Source organism: Candoia aspera, chromosome 2 (genome assembly GCF_035149785.1).
Source record: "Candoia aspera isolate rCanAsp1 chromosome 2, rCanAsp1.hap2, whole genome shotgun sequence".
Classification (NCBI taxonomy): Eukaryota; Metazoa; Chordata; class Lepidosauria; order Squamata; family Boidae; genus Candoia; species Candoia aspera.
The window spans coordinates 212,784,035-212,799,506 of record NC_086154.1 but is presented as its reverse complement, the minus strand read 5'-3'; positions in this window follow the sequence as shown (position 1 = coordinate 212,799,506).

Genomic DNA, 15,472 nt, shown 5'->3' with positions numbered 1-15,472 from the left:
AAGGAACAGGCTTTTGGTGGGAATGGCAGAATGAACGGCTGTGTCCGCTGGTTCAGCGGGCAGAGTGGAAAGCATGGTGACTTTTTTGGGCTCAGGTAGGTTTTCCTGAAGCCCAGAAATGTTCTCTGGATCAAGGAGAATACCTGGAATCATCCCATCTGTCTTCCGGATGGCTGCTTGCAGCCAGAAGATTGCAAACAGCATTTTGCATTCGACTGGTAAGAGTCAGCTGAGAGGCGGGGATTTCATCACTTTCTAAGCCGCTTTTAAAGGGACACTAAGTCTGGCCACCCCACTTCTAAATCACCAATTTGTATTTTTTTTAAGCATATGTACCCTAAGAGAGGCTTTGTACAGCAAGGAGAAGCTGGTTCTCTTGGTGCTTAATGTTATTTTTGGGATTACTTTTTTTAAAAAAGTCTTTTAACTTTTGGAATTCGTTTTCCTTCCAAAGGAAATTCCAAAGATTGAGACTAAAACAATTGTCTTCCTGTTATTATTTATATAGTAAATTTAAAGATATCAGCATTTTCCTACATGCGGAATCAGCTGATCTGAACCTTCAGCTTTCTGTTCACTTTCCCTTGACTGTCTATTATCTCACTCTCACTTTATGTAAACACATTCCAGAATTCTTTCATATCTTTGACTTTCACTGGTTAAGCTCCTAAGGGGCGCCATAATCTACTGCGTGAATCATGGAAGATTTCAGAAAGATTCTTTCTGACCTTCACCAGATTTTAAACAGCTTTCTTCTGACTTCTATCAAACTTTTATGCAAGATATCCAAGACATTGTGGAAAATATGAGATCAAAAATGTGCCATCAGGTTCGGGGATGTGGTGGATGAAGTTGAGGAATTTAAGAGTGATAGAAATGGTTTTTTCAAGACTGAGATTGGGATTTTTATTGAGATGCTGGATGAAGATTGGAGAATGGAATTGAAGAAATTTAAGGGAGAGAATGATCTGCAAGCCATAAGTAAAATCGGTCTCCTGGTGGAATGCCACGAAAGAACCTGGAATCTTTGAGGGGGGCAGTTGGGCTGTCTGATTTTTTTCAAGAGGAAAGCTCTGTGCATATTGTGGGGATATGTAACTCCTTTGGTTTATTTTGAAGTGGGATAAGGGTTGAAGAATGTTCATCTGGTTTGCTTTATTCCCTTTCAAAGATATGGAATTACTATTTTGAATTGTTTCTGTGTTTGAGGTTTACTAAGATTGGGATTATGAAAATTGTTGTATTATTAAGTATAATAGCAGACAACTTAACGTGCTTTTTAATTTGATTATTATAGTAGACAGAAATGTATAGAATAGTGGTAGGAAGGGAATAATTAAATATGTTTTATCTTTTGGAGGGGAGAAAGATGTTTAGGAGGTTTATATGAACTTTTTCTTCTTTATTTTAAAGAAGAAACTGTACTTAGTAATTTTTATTATGTGTTAAAGTAGAATGACTTATAGAAATTTTGTGGTGTTTTATAAGGGGGAGGAGTAACTGTACTTAGTAATTTTTATTATGTGTTAAAGTAGAATGACATAGAAATTTTGTGGTGTTTTGGTTTAATATAGAGTAAGAGATTTATTATGGAAAATTTTGTACATCCTTGCTGTTAAAAGTCAGAAGCAACATTTTTTATAAATTTGAAAAAAAATTCTTTTGTGTTTTTGCACTTCTTTAGTTTTTTTTCCCTTTCTTTGTACCATTTTTTTTTTGGTAATTTTTATTCTTTTCTTCAGACTTAATAAAATTTACTACAGGAGAAAAGGCTAAGGAACAAAAGGCATTATTGTTGATGCATGCTGGAATATTGAGAAAGCCAAAGAATACAAAATGAAATTAATATGTTTTTCATTAACTGTAGAAAGGGCTTTGATTGTTTCAGCCACATTAAGCAGTAGAATGCCCTTAGGAAAATGCGAGTTCCAGAGCATTTTATTGTTCTCATACAAAATCTGTACATCGGATAGGAAACCACAGTTTGGAATATGGGAAAACAACCACTCCAGGTCAGCAAAGGAGTGAGACAAGGCTGGATAATATCCTTATTTATTCAGCCTATATGATAAAAATATACAGAGCGAAGATGGTTTGGTAGAAGTTTCCTTAAAACTCAAGGAAAAAAACATCAAAAGCTATGGTGGTGATACTACTCTGATAGCTGAAAATACAAATGATCTGGAAGCTCTAGTAATGAAAGTCAAGAAGCACAGTGAAAAAAATGGATTACAATTAAATATAAAGATGATTAATCACAAGAAGTACAGCAACCTGTCTCAGAATAGATAATGAAGACACTGAGAGGTGGATAGTTTCTGCCTTTTAGGTTTGACCATCAACAGTAATGATCTAGCAGTGAAGAAATATACCACAATCTAGCACTTGGTAGAATAAAAGTGAAGGCCTTGGAAAAAATATTCAGATGCTGTGATGTGTCCAAAGATCAGAATTGTGCAGGCAATTGTTTGACATCCATGGAAAGAAAAGTTGGACTTTGAAGACACAGGATAGCTATTAGCTAGGTGGTTGCAGAAGGTTTTATTACATATAATTCATTCTTTCCAGTCTGGATTTTTCAAAAATGGACAAGCATCAGATAATTTATGCTTATTAATTGATGTATTGGACATAACTAAAGATACAATCTCTAATAGAAAAAAAGCTTCTGATTTGGTTCAGATTAAATTTCTAAAGCTAGTTATGGTTTTCCAATGGATTTAGTTCATGAGATACAGATTTATTATTTGCAACCCTGTGTTAGAGTCAAAACAAACCAAATTATTTCAGACTCTTTTGAGTTACAGGGTGGCAGGGTTGCCCACTTTTGTCTTTGCTTTGTAATTTGATTATTGAAGCTTTAGCTATTATGGTAAGGCAACCTTTGGACATTATGGGTATTATTGTGGTGGGGACTGAGTATTTTTATATGCTGATGATATTTTAGCAATTTTGGATAAGATTTCTATTTCTCTGTCTCATTTTATACAGGCAGCAGTAGTTTGGAAAGCACTCTCATATAAGATCAACTGGGATAAATCATTGTTACTTCCTTTAGGCTCTATCATATCAATACAGTTATGTAAAGAGTTGGGCTTTGTGATTTCTACTGAGTATATTCAATATTTGGAATTTTATATTCCTATAAGTATTTCTAAATACAGTATGTGATAATAAATATGTTGAAACTTTTAAAAAGATTGAATTGGGTGGTGAGAAACCTTTGGGCCATATTGGGTTTCAATAATGAGGTTCATGAATATTTAACTCTTTGGAAACATTCTATTTTAAAAATAGGTGGTAAAATGTTGTATTGGAAAGTATGGGTGGAAGCTGGGATGGTGATTTCAAATAATTTATTATGTAACAATTATTTTAAGGATTATTTTTCCCAACTTCAACTTGAATTTTGTTTTTCTAGTTCACAACAGCGACAGTCTTTTCAACATAGGCATGTTGTAATGGATCATTATGGGCAAGATGCTTTGGCTGTTGATTATACTATCTGATTGTAATAGAGTATTCTATGGTATTTTTTGTAAACCAGTGATTATCAATAAGTTCAACATATACGTTAGTTCTTTTGTTTCAACCCTAACCCTTTAGTATTTTATTTTATTATTTTATTTTATTTTATTTTATTATTTTATACATTGATATGGCTGCCCATCTCATATACATGGCTCTGGCAGTCAACTATTAAAAAAGAATAAAGACAATGACCAAAATTGTAAATAACATAAAATAGCAACCAAGCATGCTAAAAATATCTCACAATCAGCACAACCAAGAAATGGGCTCATCCATACTACCAGGGCCCCCAGGCTTGATGGCAAAACTAGATCTACTGTATAAGGCCTTGTAAAAGGCCAGCAGGGTTGGAGTGAGTCTCATCTCTGAGGGGATGATGTTCCAGAGGGTGGGCACCATGACAAAAAAAGCTGTCTTCCTGGGTCCTGCAAGATGCCACTGCCTTGCAGATGGGACCCAATGCATGCGTCTCCTGCCAGATCTAACAGGATGGGTAGATACCTTTAGGGAGAGATGGTCCTGTAAATAACCTAGCCCCAAGCCATAATGGGCTTTAAAGGTAACCATCAGCACCTTGAACTGTACCTGCAAGCATATTGGTAGCCAATGCAGCTCATGCAGCAGAGGTGGCACATGTGCCAAATGACTGGCACCCATAACTGCTTATGCCACTGCATTTTTGCACCAGCCGAAGGCTCCAAATACTCTTCAAGGGTAGCCCCATATAGAGTGTGTTGCGCTAATCCAGTTGGGAGGTAACATGAATGACTGAGCAGGGCTTTCTGGTCCAGGAATGGGTGTAATTGGCACACAACACAAAGCTGTGCAAAAGCCCTCCTGGCTATGGCTGCTACTTGCTCCTTGAGCAGGAGCTGCAAGTCCAGGAGGATCCCCAAATTGCACACACAGGATCTGTCTGGGGAAGTGCAACCCCATCCAGAACAAGAGATGGAAGGTCCCCAGAATCAGGGAGTCCTAAAACCCAAAGCCAGTCAGTCTTACTAGGATTGAGCTGAAGCCTGTTGTTCCCCATCCAGACCCTTACACTCTCCAGACACCAAGACAGAATCTCCATAGCATTACTCAGACCACTGTTGTTAAGGCATTTAAAGTTGTTATTTTTGGTGGGGAGGGGTCTTTTTTTCTCTGTTTCCCCTTTTTTATTTTGTTTTTTGGATTGTTTAATTTTGTTGTATATTTTGATACTTTGCTTATATTTTATAATTTTTTAAAAATAAACAATACTTGGGGGAAAAAAGATAGAAAGAATATTGATGCTTTTAAACTTTGGTGCTGAAGAAGACTCTTGAGGATACTATGGATAAGCACAAGAATAAACAAATGGATCATAGAACAATTAATCCAGAATTTTCATTTGAAGAACAAATCACCAGGCTCAGTATCCAAACTATGATACTTAATACTAAACACATTATGTAAAGATCTGGCTCCAGTGAGGAGTCTTTAATGCTGGGAAAAGTTGAAGGAGACAGAAGCAGCAGCAAGGTGGATAGACTTGTTTACAACAGCAATGAACGAACCACTGAGAGACCTAAAAGACCACAATGAAGACAGATCAACTTTACTGAAACAATCTATGTAGTTAGAAAGAGTTGTCTAACTTCATGGCACTTAACCAATCATATACAACCTTAATAAACATGTTAGAGGCATGATGTATTAAGCAAATCCACATTTGTGCATATATCCTGGGTCTCTGAGGTCAAAATGATGCATGTACACATATATTCATTTACCCATTTTAGGGTCAGTTAAGCAGAATATGTTTTCATTAGTTTCCAGTGGCTACTGGGGAACACATTTTTAGAGGACATTGCCTTTTCACTCTACCCTCTCGCTGTTGAAATTTGATGGCTGAAACCATGCCATTATGCCAGTTTCCAGTAAGTATGACAAATGCCTCTAATTAAGTCAATTTAAAATAACAACTTTATGCAAAACATATGTGAAACCAAATGTGTTTTTAAATTAATTTTCTATTGCTCTTTTGTGCAAATGAGAGTTTCAATCAGTGCAAATATGATTCAAGAAAATTAAAATGCTTAGGGCTTGCTACTTTTAACAAAATAAACAATATGGATGAGTAAGGCAGGAACAGCAATAAAATGTGCTATTAATTTAACAGTCACAACTATTTTAAGTATAATACTTCACAACTAATTTGGAAATGGGAGGTCAGTCAGTTAACTTAATATATAAACCTTTCACTCCACTACTTGAAAATGAAAAGTTCAAAATGGTGATTTCCCTGGTAATAAATGCTCCCTTAGTATCATTTTCATGCTATGAACTTTTCAGGATTTCACAGATGTTTTAAATTGCTTTGCAAGCACTCATGAAGCACATCTCTTCACATTTATTTTTAAATAATTCCTTAAGGAAGGGTATCTCCTTATTTTTCCTCTGACTTTTGACCTCACTCTAACTTTGAACAGTGAATATTGAATTGATCTGACACTTGCACATACAAATAAATAAAGAAGTGAAGCTATAGTTAATATTCATAATGGAAAAATGTCTTACAAGCAATCTTAATGGACCTGAGAGGAACAGAAGGAGGCTGATGGAATTTTGTGATGGATCTATCACTAAGCACAAACCCTTGCTGGTTCACTGGGATCAAGTGAATTTGAGAGGGAACCTAAAGGCAATAAACAGCTATAAACCTGGAGAGTTTTCCTGGTAAGTGTATAAACCTTCCCTCACTTAAGATGTTTACATTTAAATGTATACATCTGCAAAGCTGATGGATGGGGAGGAGGGATACAAAATAAGAGTTGGAACGATTCTCCCCAAATAAGCACAGATTCTAGTGGTCTATGGAGGAATGGAGAGTTGTGTGGAACCTTTAGTCAACAGTATGGAACTCAGAGTCCTCCAACGTGGGTGGATTCCAGCTTCCACTACACCTTAACATAGCATAGCCAAAGATAGGAATTCTGGTCCAACAACTTCTGATGGACAACAGGTCTATTTGTTTGTTTATTTAAGATTCAGCTAGCTACCCATCTTATGCACGTAACCCTCGGTGGCTTACAAACAATTATAAAACAGTAAAAAAGCATAAAAACCAGCACAAAAACTCTTGGCCCACCCAAACCAACATACCCACTCACATCCACAAACAACTTTACTGGGCTCCAGCCTCACTCCACCTCAATGCTTGTAGGAAAAAAACAGGTCTTCAAGGCTTTCCAGAAGGCTAGGAGGGTAGGAGTGCCAGGTTGGTATAGTGGTTAAGGTATCAGGCTAGAAACTGGGAGACAGGGCGTTCTAGTCCTGCCTGAGGCATGAAGCCAACTGGTTGACCTTGAGCCAGTCACTCTTTATCAGCCCTAGGAAGCAGGCAATGGCAAACCATTTATGAAATCTTGCCAAAAAAACTGCAGGGACTAGTCCAGGCAGTTGCTAGGAGTCAACAATGACTCAAAGGCACCAAAAACAAACAAACAAACAAACAAACTTAAATAAATAATAAATAAATAAATAAATAAAGGAGGGTAGGGGGTCTGCTGGATCTCAGGGAGAAGACTGTTCCAACGGACAGGGCCTGCTACCAAGAAGGCATGTTGCTTAGGTCCCACTAGATGACATTTAAAGGAAGGGACCTGCGGCATGTTCACCCTATCTAACCTGGTAGAATGAGCAGATACCCTCAGGGAGAGGTGATCCTGCAAATAGATAGGTTTTCTATCTGTGCCCCAGCTGCTAGCCACCAAACTGGTCTTTTTTCTCCCTTTCCTCTATGATGAAATAGAGATATTGCTAAAGGAGAAAAAATTCTTATGAGATGCCATGACATAAAAGAAGCAGGATGAGCACAAGTCACACAGACAGGCTACATTTCTGCTTTCTTTTGTAAAACATTTAAATGCACATGTACAGACTTGTAAAAGAATTTAATGGTGCTAGTATGTTTGCTTTCAAAGAATAATAGGAAACTTAGAAAAAGTTTGCATGAATATACTGTTTGAGATCTTAAAGGAAAAGAAGATATCTCCTTCAGTAACATATAACAGAACAAATTATTAAGGGGTAAGTCCAGCTTCAGGCAACGTTGCCAAAGTCTCCTTATATTTTGTTGGAAAAAATTAATCTTTGATTCAGTGATGTGGATGTTCTGTGAACTATCTATGTTTCAATGCATCTTGAAATGTGTTTTTCATTTTATATTTTGGCTAGACATTTAGCAGTTGATTACAATTATTTTGTATAAATCTTCATGCAGTCAAATAGTGCATAAACTCAAAATTCCAGCATTTTATATGCATTATCCACAAAATGGTTTGACTAGCAAATATCTTAAGATACATCTTGAGTTTATTCTAAGTGTACAGCCCACATTCCTTCTGCTGAGATTGATAATTAGTATGAGCAGAACTAAAAAGGCAAATGCTGTGAATGGGATGCTGAATCAAGCTCCTACATGGGAATCAACACAGAATATGCTAACTATTTTGTGGCTGGAACCACAGTGATTACTGCTTTAAATGGGTGGGGCAACTGATTCCAGGGATCATCTCCAGAATACATTATTAACACCCAGAAGGCTACATTGCCTAAAGCAGGAATCGGCAAATTTGTCGCTTCGGGGCAATAATTCTTGAGCAGTTAGAAGGCCAAAAATGGTGCCACCAGAAAGTCACTAACAGCTCAGGAACAGATGGACTACTTTCCCCCAATTTTAAAGTGTTGTTCTGTGTTTTTGTGGGTAGAATGGGTACAAGAAGGCTTTGCAAGGCAAATCACTTCAATTTGTACCCTTAACATCTCTCTTAAAATCTAATATGCCCCCAAATAGTTCTGAAATTTGGCAACAAATGCCCAAAATTCAACAGAAGCAGTTTGCCAGTCAAAAGCCTTCTGGTTTCATTTCCACTCTTCATTTGTTTTGGGGAGAGGGATTTTATTCACCATTTTACCCTCAAATATCATTTTGGAGTATTAGAGGCCACAAACAGGGTAACATGATCATGAGGCATGGATTATCATCTCTGTACTAAAGGGAGAAGTTTTTATCTTTAATAATTTGTGCAAATTCAGCTGTTGTGCTAGAGTACCTTCAGTGTACTCTAGTATACTCAGTGTAACATTTATTCTTTTCGATATACCCCAATTTTGGCACAGTCTTGGTTGGTTATTTGAGAGTTGTGATCTTGCACCCAGCAAGAAACAAAAAGAGAGGAGTTTGAATATGGATCCTTTTCTCACAATTAGATAGAATCGATATGTTAAAAATAGACCTTCTCTGAGAACCTGAAAAAAAGTTGTAGCTGTTTTAAGGAGTTAGGTCAATAAAGCTAATGCAGCTGCTTTAAGAAGTTAACCTACTAAAATTAAGACACATATAAACTGAAAAAAGATGGGCCAGTTTAATGAATAGCAGAGGGATGCTATGCTTTTGTGAGGCCTGATGTGTTTCTGAAGCATGCATAGCACGGATTTTTTTTAAAGAAAAAAACTTAAGATTTTTTCAGTTTGAGACTTGCCAATCAACAGGTAGATATTTAGATACAAAGTATATTCAGTTCACTGATTTAGTATGCTTATTTTTTAGTTCACATGTGAACTTTGATGAGGACTTCTTCAAGATATCTGAGCAAACCCAAATGAATTGTAATCCAATTAAAGTGTTGTTGTTTATATGTTCTTTCTACAGCAGTGGACAGATACAGTAATGGACAAGTACACATTAAACAAGTGTAAACATATCAACAATTATTTTTACAATTATGAGGAAAACCATAAGAAAAATGCCTTGCAAATCATATCTGAGAATAAGTATAGCCACAGTTTAGTAATAATTGTTTTTCATATTCGTCCTTTTTATGTTTGAAAAAAAATCCACATTACAATTCTTGCTGAATGATGAATGTAAAAAATAATCACTGAGAGTTTGATGGTGGTCCCAAACACTATGTCTTAAATATGGATTGTGACATCTCAGCATGTACTAGTTTCTGCAATCTAGGCAAATAAACAATCGAACCAGGAAACTATTACAGAGCTTTGACAAGTTGTACTAAAGTAAAACTTTCCTTAAAATGCAAACAACTTCTAATAACTTGGATTTTTACTGGAAATAAGCTGGGGGAGGGTGGATTTATAATATAAAAGTCCAACAAATGTTCAAAGCTAATTGTTGAGTGCTTGTACAATTTATTCCAGTTGACTGCATTCAGTTGTGTGTGCAGGCAATTAAAATGCATTGTGCTTGGAAAAATGGATGCACGTGGGGAACTTTACAATTTAACCAGTGATACTCCAGGGTATTTGATGGCATGATTTGCTCCTTGGGTTAGGTTAGCTAGCAAGACTCGGCAAGTGTCTAACGGAAATTCTGAACAAAGCTCTCCATGAGCTGCCTGTGAGAATATCTTTAGGTGACAATTCATAAACTTACAGATCCCTACAGCTTTTATATCAGACTGTTATGGACATGACACCTTTTAGATCTTTCTTGTTGTTGTTCAATCATTCAACTGCTTCTGACTCTTCATGGCCCGGTGGACATCATTTCACCAGGATTGTCTAGCAGTAACTGCTTTAATTCTTGTAAGCTCATGCTTGTGTCATCAGTGATTGCATCTAGCCACTTTGTCTTCTGTCTGACTCTTTTTCAATTGCCTTCAATTTTTTCAAGCATCAGAGTCTTCTCCACTGACTTTTGCCTTCACATTATACGTGTCCAAAATATATAAGCTACAGTTTCATTAATAGTGTTTCCAGTAGGCGGTCTGGTTTTACTTCATCTAATGCTGAATTATTTGCTGTTCTTATAGTCCAAGGTATTCACAATAATCTTCTTCAGCAGCACAATTCAATGGCATCCCTTCTTCTTCCTTCAGCCTTTCTGAGGGTCCAGCTATCACAGCCATATATTACAACTGGGATAAAACATGACCTTGACAGACATTTCCCTTTGTAGATAATATGGTATCTCTGAACTTAAATGCCATAGCCTTTCTCCCAAGGAGCAGACATCTCTCTCTCTCTCTTTTTTAATGGATGAATTCACCACTCGTGAATTTTTGAGAACTAGTAAGTTCTACCAGGCTTTAGATCTATCTGTGACTAAACTCCTATACTAATTCCATTATATTTCCCTAGGTTAGCTATCTTCAAAAAGACAGGTGGCATTTAGATAGCATTTAAGCAGGTGTGTAGCCTAATTATAGTAAACAATGCTGGAGACAAACCTGAAAAAATGACAGTGGAAAATTTGCTTCCTTATTCTGACATTTTAAGATAAGGCTAAAAATCTGGGTAACTCCCATCAGGCTGAAAAAAAAATGTTCTGGACTAGATAGTCTATGATAAAGTAGTAGGGCTACCAGATGTGAGCTACAAAAATGTATATAAACACTAGATGGCATCAATGAAATTCAGAAGATCTAACTCTAAATTGCCATCTATTGGTGGTCTGGCTTTTTGTAGCTCACATGTGGTAGTCATAATTCGTAGGGCTTATTAACTTTATGAATGTTAAATTTAATTAACTTTGGATTTCTGCTCCTGTTCTAGTCAATTATATCATAATACCTGGTGTTTAAGTATGCTAACAGAACTAGATGGGCATGAATAATTGTTTTTAGCAATTATTTGACAATATCTTGCTCTCTCACACACCCCACATATTTTTATGTCTCAAAACCACGAATGTTTCCTTAGCAGTTTCCATAGTAGTAACAGAAGCCTTCTGTGAGGCATGTACAGTATATAAACTGTAGACCTTGGATCCAGTTTCAGATTCCAGTTATGCTACATTCATTTGTAGAAAGGGGAGTAGAATCATGTCCATTGTGAGTTCCAATAATCCATAATCATACATCACTGAACATTCTCCCCAAATGTGGTGTCTTCCTCTAGAATTTCTGTCTGAGAATTTCAGGATTTTTACTCCCAACACATTGAAGAGAACCAGGTTGTCACAGAGTTAAGAATTTAACCTTTGTCAAAAGGCACCTAGTTTCTTAAAAGATGGCTGAATCATGAAAGAAAGTGAATGAGATAACAGATGCTGGGTACCATAGAGTGGCGGTGAAATGTTGGAAGTCAGATGAGTTAGGTGGCCCATCTTATCCTTCCCAACTTGTCCTGCTGCCCTCAGGTTCAGTGGAGAATTATATTCATTCTGCAACGTTGAAGCAAAAATCAAGTGCCAGGTCAGACATCTCCTGTATAAAGTATATATATTTTCTTATACTTCACATCAGGTAGGAGCAACTTAATGTTAATAATCCATTTAATCAAGCATCTCATGTGAATTTCTTAGTATTATTTATCTTTCCAAACTTTATTCCCCATTTGCAAAATGGAAACAGTGGATTCCAATTTGGAATTCTTATGGACTATATAGCCCTTCACTTACTTGCTACGTGTATTCACCATGGTAAGCCATCAGGTAGTTTGAGTTGGTTTGGGCATAATGCAGTGTATGAACTTAGCAATTATGTCTAAAAACTACAGTTTAGGGTTAGCATAAATTGTGAAACTGGTTGCTGTAATCAGTTTTACAGCACTTTTCTCCTTTGAAAATAGACCTTTCGTTCATTAGTAATTATGGGTAGAAACTCAATTTTACAGGAATTATTGTTAATATTAAATCATGAGGTATGGTTCTGAAATCTGGCTTATCACAAAGCATTTAACTCATATGATTCCAAAGTTTTCTTAATGCCCAGTGTAAGTTTTATTGTGTCATAGGGAAGACAAAAGGGAGAGGGGTTGACTTACACATAGCACAAATATAAATGCAGTGTTTTTCAGTCCACAACAGCTGCTTGTTGCTTCAGATGAGGAGATAGTAAAAGGGCCACAAATGATAAGGTATAAAAGAAGTTGTAGTTGTGACTGTTGCACATGGTTAGGAACAATGTAGTTGTTGCTGTCCCCATGGTGATTGTGATTTGGGTGCTTGGCAACCAGCTCGCAAGTACATCGCAGAGTCCCATGGTCGTAATTGCCATTTGCAACTTTCACTGCCAGCTTCTGACAAGGCAAATCAATGGGGAACCTACAGGAGGTTGCAAATGGCGATCATGTGACTGTGGGACATCGTGACCATGTGGGATTTACCTAACAATGGCAACTGGGACTGCCAGAATTGCTGTCGTAAGTTGGCGTGATCACGTGACATCGTGCCTTATGACTGTATCACTTACTGACAAAGTTCCCTGTCCCAATTATAGTTGGTAAGCAAAGCCTACCTGTATGTTTCACAGTCCATCAGAATGGAAAGAAGGAACCTGATGGTATCATCGGTGGATTTGATCTGGAAGTCACTAACGGTGGAGGAACAAAGAGATGGCCTTGGAGAAGATATGGAGGGACTGTTAGCAAAACATGAGCTCTGTCCAGGAAAACAGGACAGTGTGAGAAACAGCTTGACTCTTTTTGGTATAAGAGGGAAAGAAGGGGAAACACTGTGAAACCTTCAAGATATCATTATTATGACTTGCATCAATAAAATAGATTTCTAGTATTTTTTGTGGTGCCGTGTTTCCTGACCTCGCCTACTCAAAGGCTGACATTAGCTCACCTTCCAGACACTTTTATGGTGCTCCATGTGATTTGAGCTCATAGAAGTATTCCTCTTCACTAGGGAAGTCAGAACATGGCAGGATTAACATGGTGTGCATTGTCTTCTCAGGTTAAGCTCTTAGGAAACTCTGAGCAAATAGAACAACATATGCACAATTTCCTTGTGGACTTTTCTCTGCACACTTCTGGGCAGCTAACTCTGGGCAGAGTTTTCAGCTCAGTGTTTTCTTTGGTTCCTGTCCTGCCATGCCTTTCTCTTCTCTACCATAGATTTGCATACCATACAGCAGATGGGGTGCTATTGTATATGCATGAGTCTGGATGGAGGGCAGAGATGTAGCTTTCACTGTGGCAGTCATTGGACTTTACTTCCACCTTTGGCGGAATGGCTTGTAGCTACACAGCATCAAAACCAAGTATGATAATCCTTCAGCAGAGCTTTGCACTTCTCAAAGGATCTCTACCTGATTACTCTGCACTTGTTCAATGGGCAAGCTTTCTTATATAGTGGAAACAGCTTGCCAGGCTGCATTGTACCCTTGGGCTTAGGTTCCAGCTTATTTTTAGCCATGAACATGATGTCTGTGACCTGTATCTTTGGCACTGACACAGTTCCTTTAGGTTTGTCTGCTGTGAAAGCTCTCTCATTCTCTGACTTAAAAAGACTGAACCTGATTTAACAAAGCCAGTGGATCATTTCTTCTCTTTGCATTTTTTTTTTGGATAAACTGGATGAAAACATAAAAGAGTAGGTGGTCTGCCTTGTAGTTCATGACTGCAGGCATCTACTGTACTTCTTTTGTAGAGCTGTTTCTCAGTCATAAGACATTGTGTGCTGGAGATTTCAAGGGTTGCAAGACCTATTAGGCTTAAGTCCTCTCTGGCCACTAGCACCTCAGTGCAGGCCCCATAGCACGGAGAGAGGTCTGCTATCTTTGGGGAGTTCTTCAGTCTCTGCATGAGAGTTATCTTTATTAGTTTAGATGCACTATGTTGAAGTTCCGGTCTGAGCCTGATTCAGTGCAATGGTTTCTCTGGATTATTAATACAATCTGCCTTGATCCTTTCTGCTTGTGTGTCTTATTTGCATCCTAGTTATTTTATCAGGAGGTTGAGGTAGATGTAGTGGGGATCAGTTTCATGCCCCCAGTTGCAGCATGTACAAGCTTTCCCTTCAACCTGTGTAGCTCTTGGGGCAATTTTGAACTTCACAATTTGCAAAGTCACAAGCTCTCTCATAGCTAGTTGCATGACAAGATCAGGCACTCACGTGGCAGGATTGGCCAAATCTGCTGGGATGGGCCAGGATCTTTGATTGCTGTTACTAGACTTGGGAGGTTCTGGAAGCTTTTTGCCACTGGGGACCCTCTCATCAAGGGCATCAGTGTGATCCATGGGTATAGACTCAAAGAGTAAGACATAACTGTGCTACTTCCACTTTATCTAGCAACTCAAGAAGGTCATATGGTATTATGGTCTTATTGTGCTCTTGAGTACATCAGCTCTTGCTGCAGTTTGCATAGCCTGCTTCTCTTCTTTCAGTGTGACTAGTTGTTCTTTTAGCTGTGCTTTCATTTCATTAACTGAATGAAATAAAATCTAGATGCATTGCTTCCAACTCTAGGGCCACTACTTTTTTAGCAGACTCAGGATATTTTTAAGTGCCTGCTGTCTCAGCTCTTGCTTGACAGTGACAGCAGCAGCAGCAGCAGCAGCCAAAGATTACTTGAATATGAGGATTTCCCAGAGTAGTAGGTGTATCTAGAAGATGCTTGAGAATATGATGTTGAGCCATGGGAGAAGAGATAAAACTCGGGTTGATCTTTCTTCCTAGTTCAGGTGGGATGGCTGAAATCCCTGTGTGCTGCAACACTTGCTCTAAGATTTCTTTGTGGATTGTATGGTGCTATTTTCCCCCTTTTCCCTTTCCAAGTTACTCATCATTCCTTGCTCAGCATGCTCAGTTCTATGCAGTTCTTCTCTAGGATGCTCCAGAATTCCTGGTGGCATTAATGTCAAGCTCAGCTTTCTTAAGTTGGTCTAGACATGCAGCATTCTTAACTTCATCTCGTTCTATTAGTTTTTTTTCCTTATTCTATTCTGTATACTTTATGTAATGTATGTTCAATTGTTGTAAATTATTATTATTTAACTGCTGATTTGAGTTTTGGAAGATTTTTTAAGTTATGCAATGTCTAAATACGTCAAACAAATTGTGAATGTCTTTGTGGGATTTACTTGTAAATGTAACTATAGATGGATATGATTACGTGGTTCTCCCTGTACCTTCTGTGCTTAGATAAAGACATCTAACAGATTGCTTTGAGTTAAAAACAACAACACACTGACTAATTTTAGAACATGGAAGCAAAGCAGA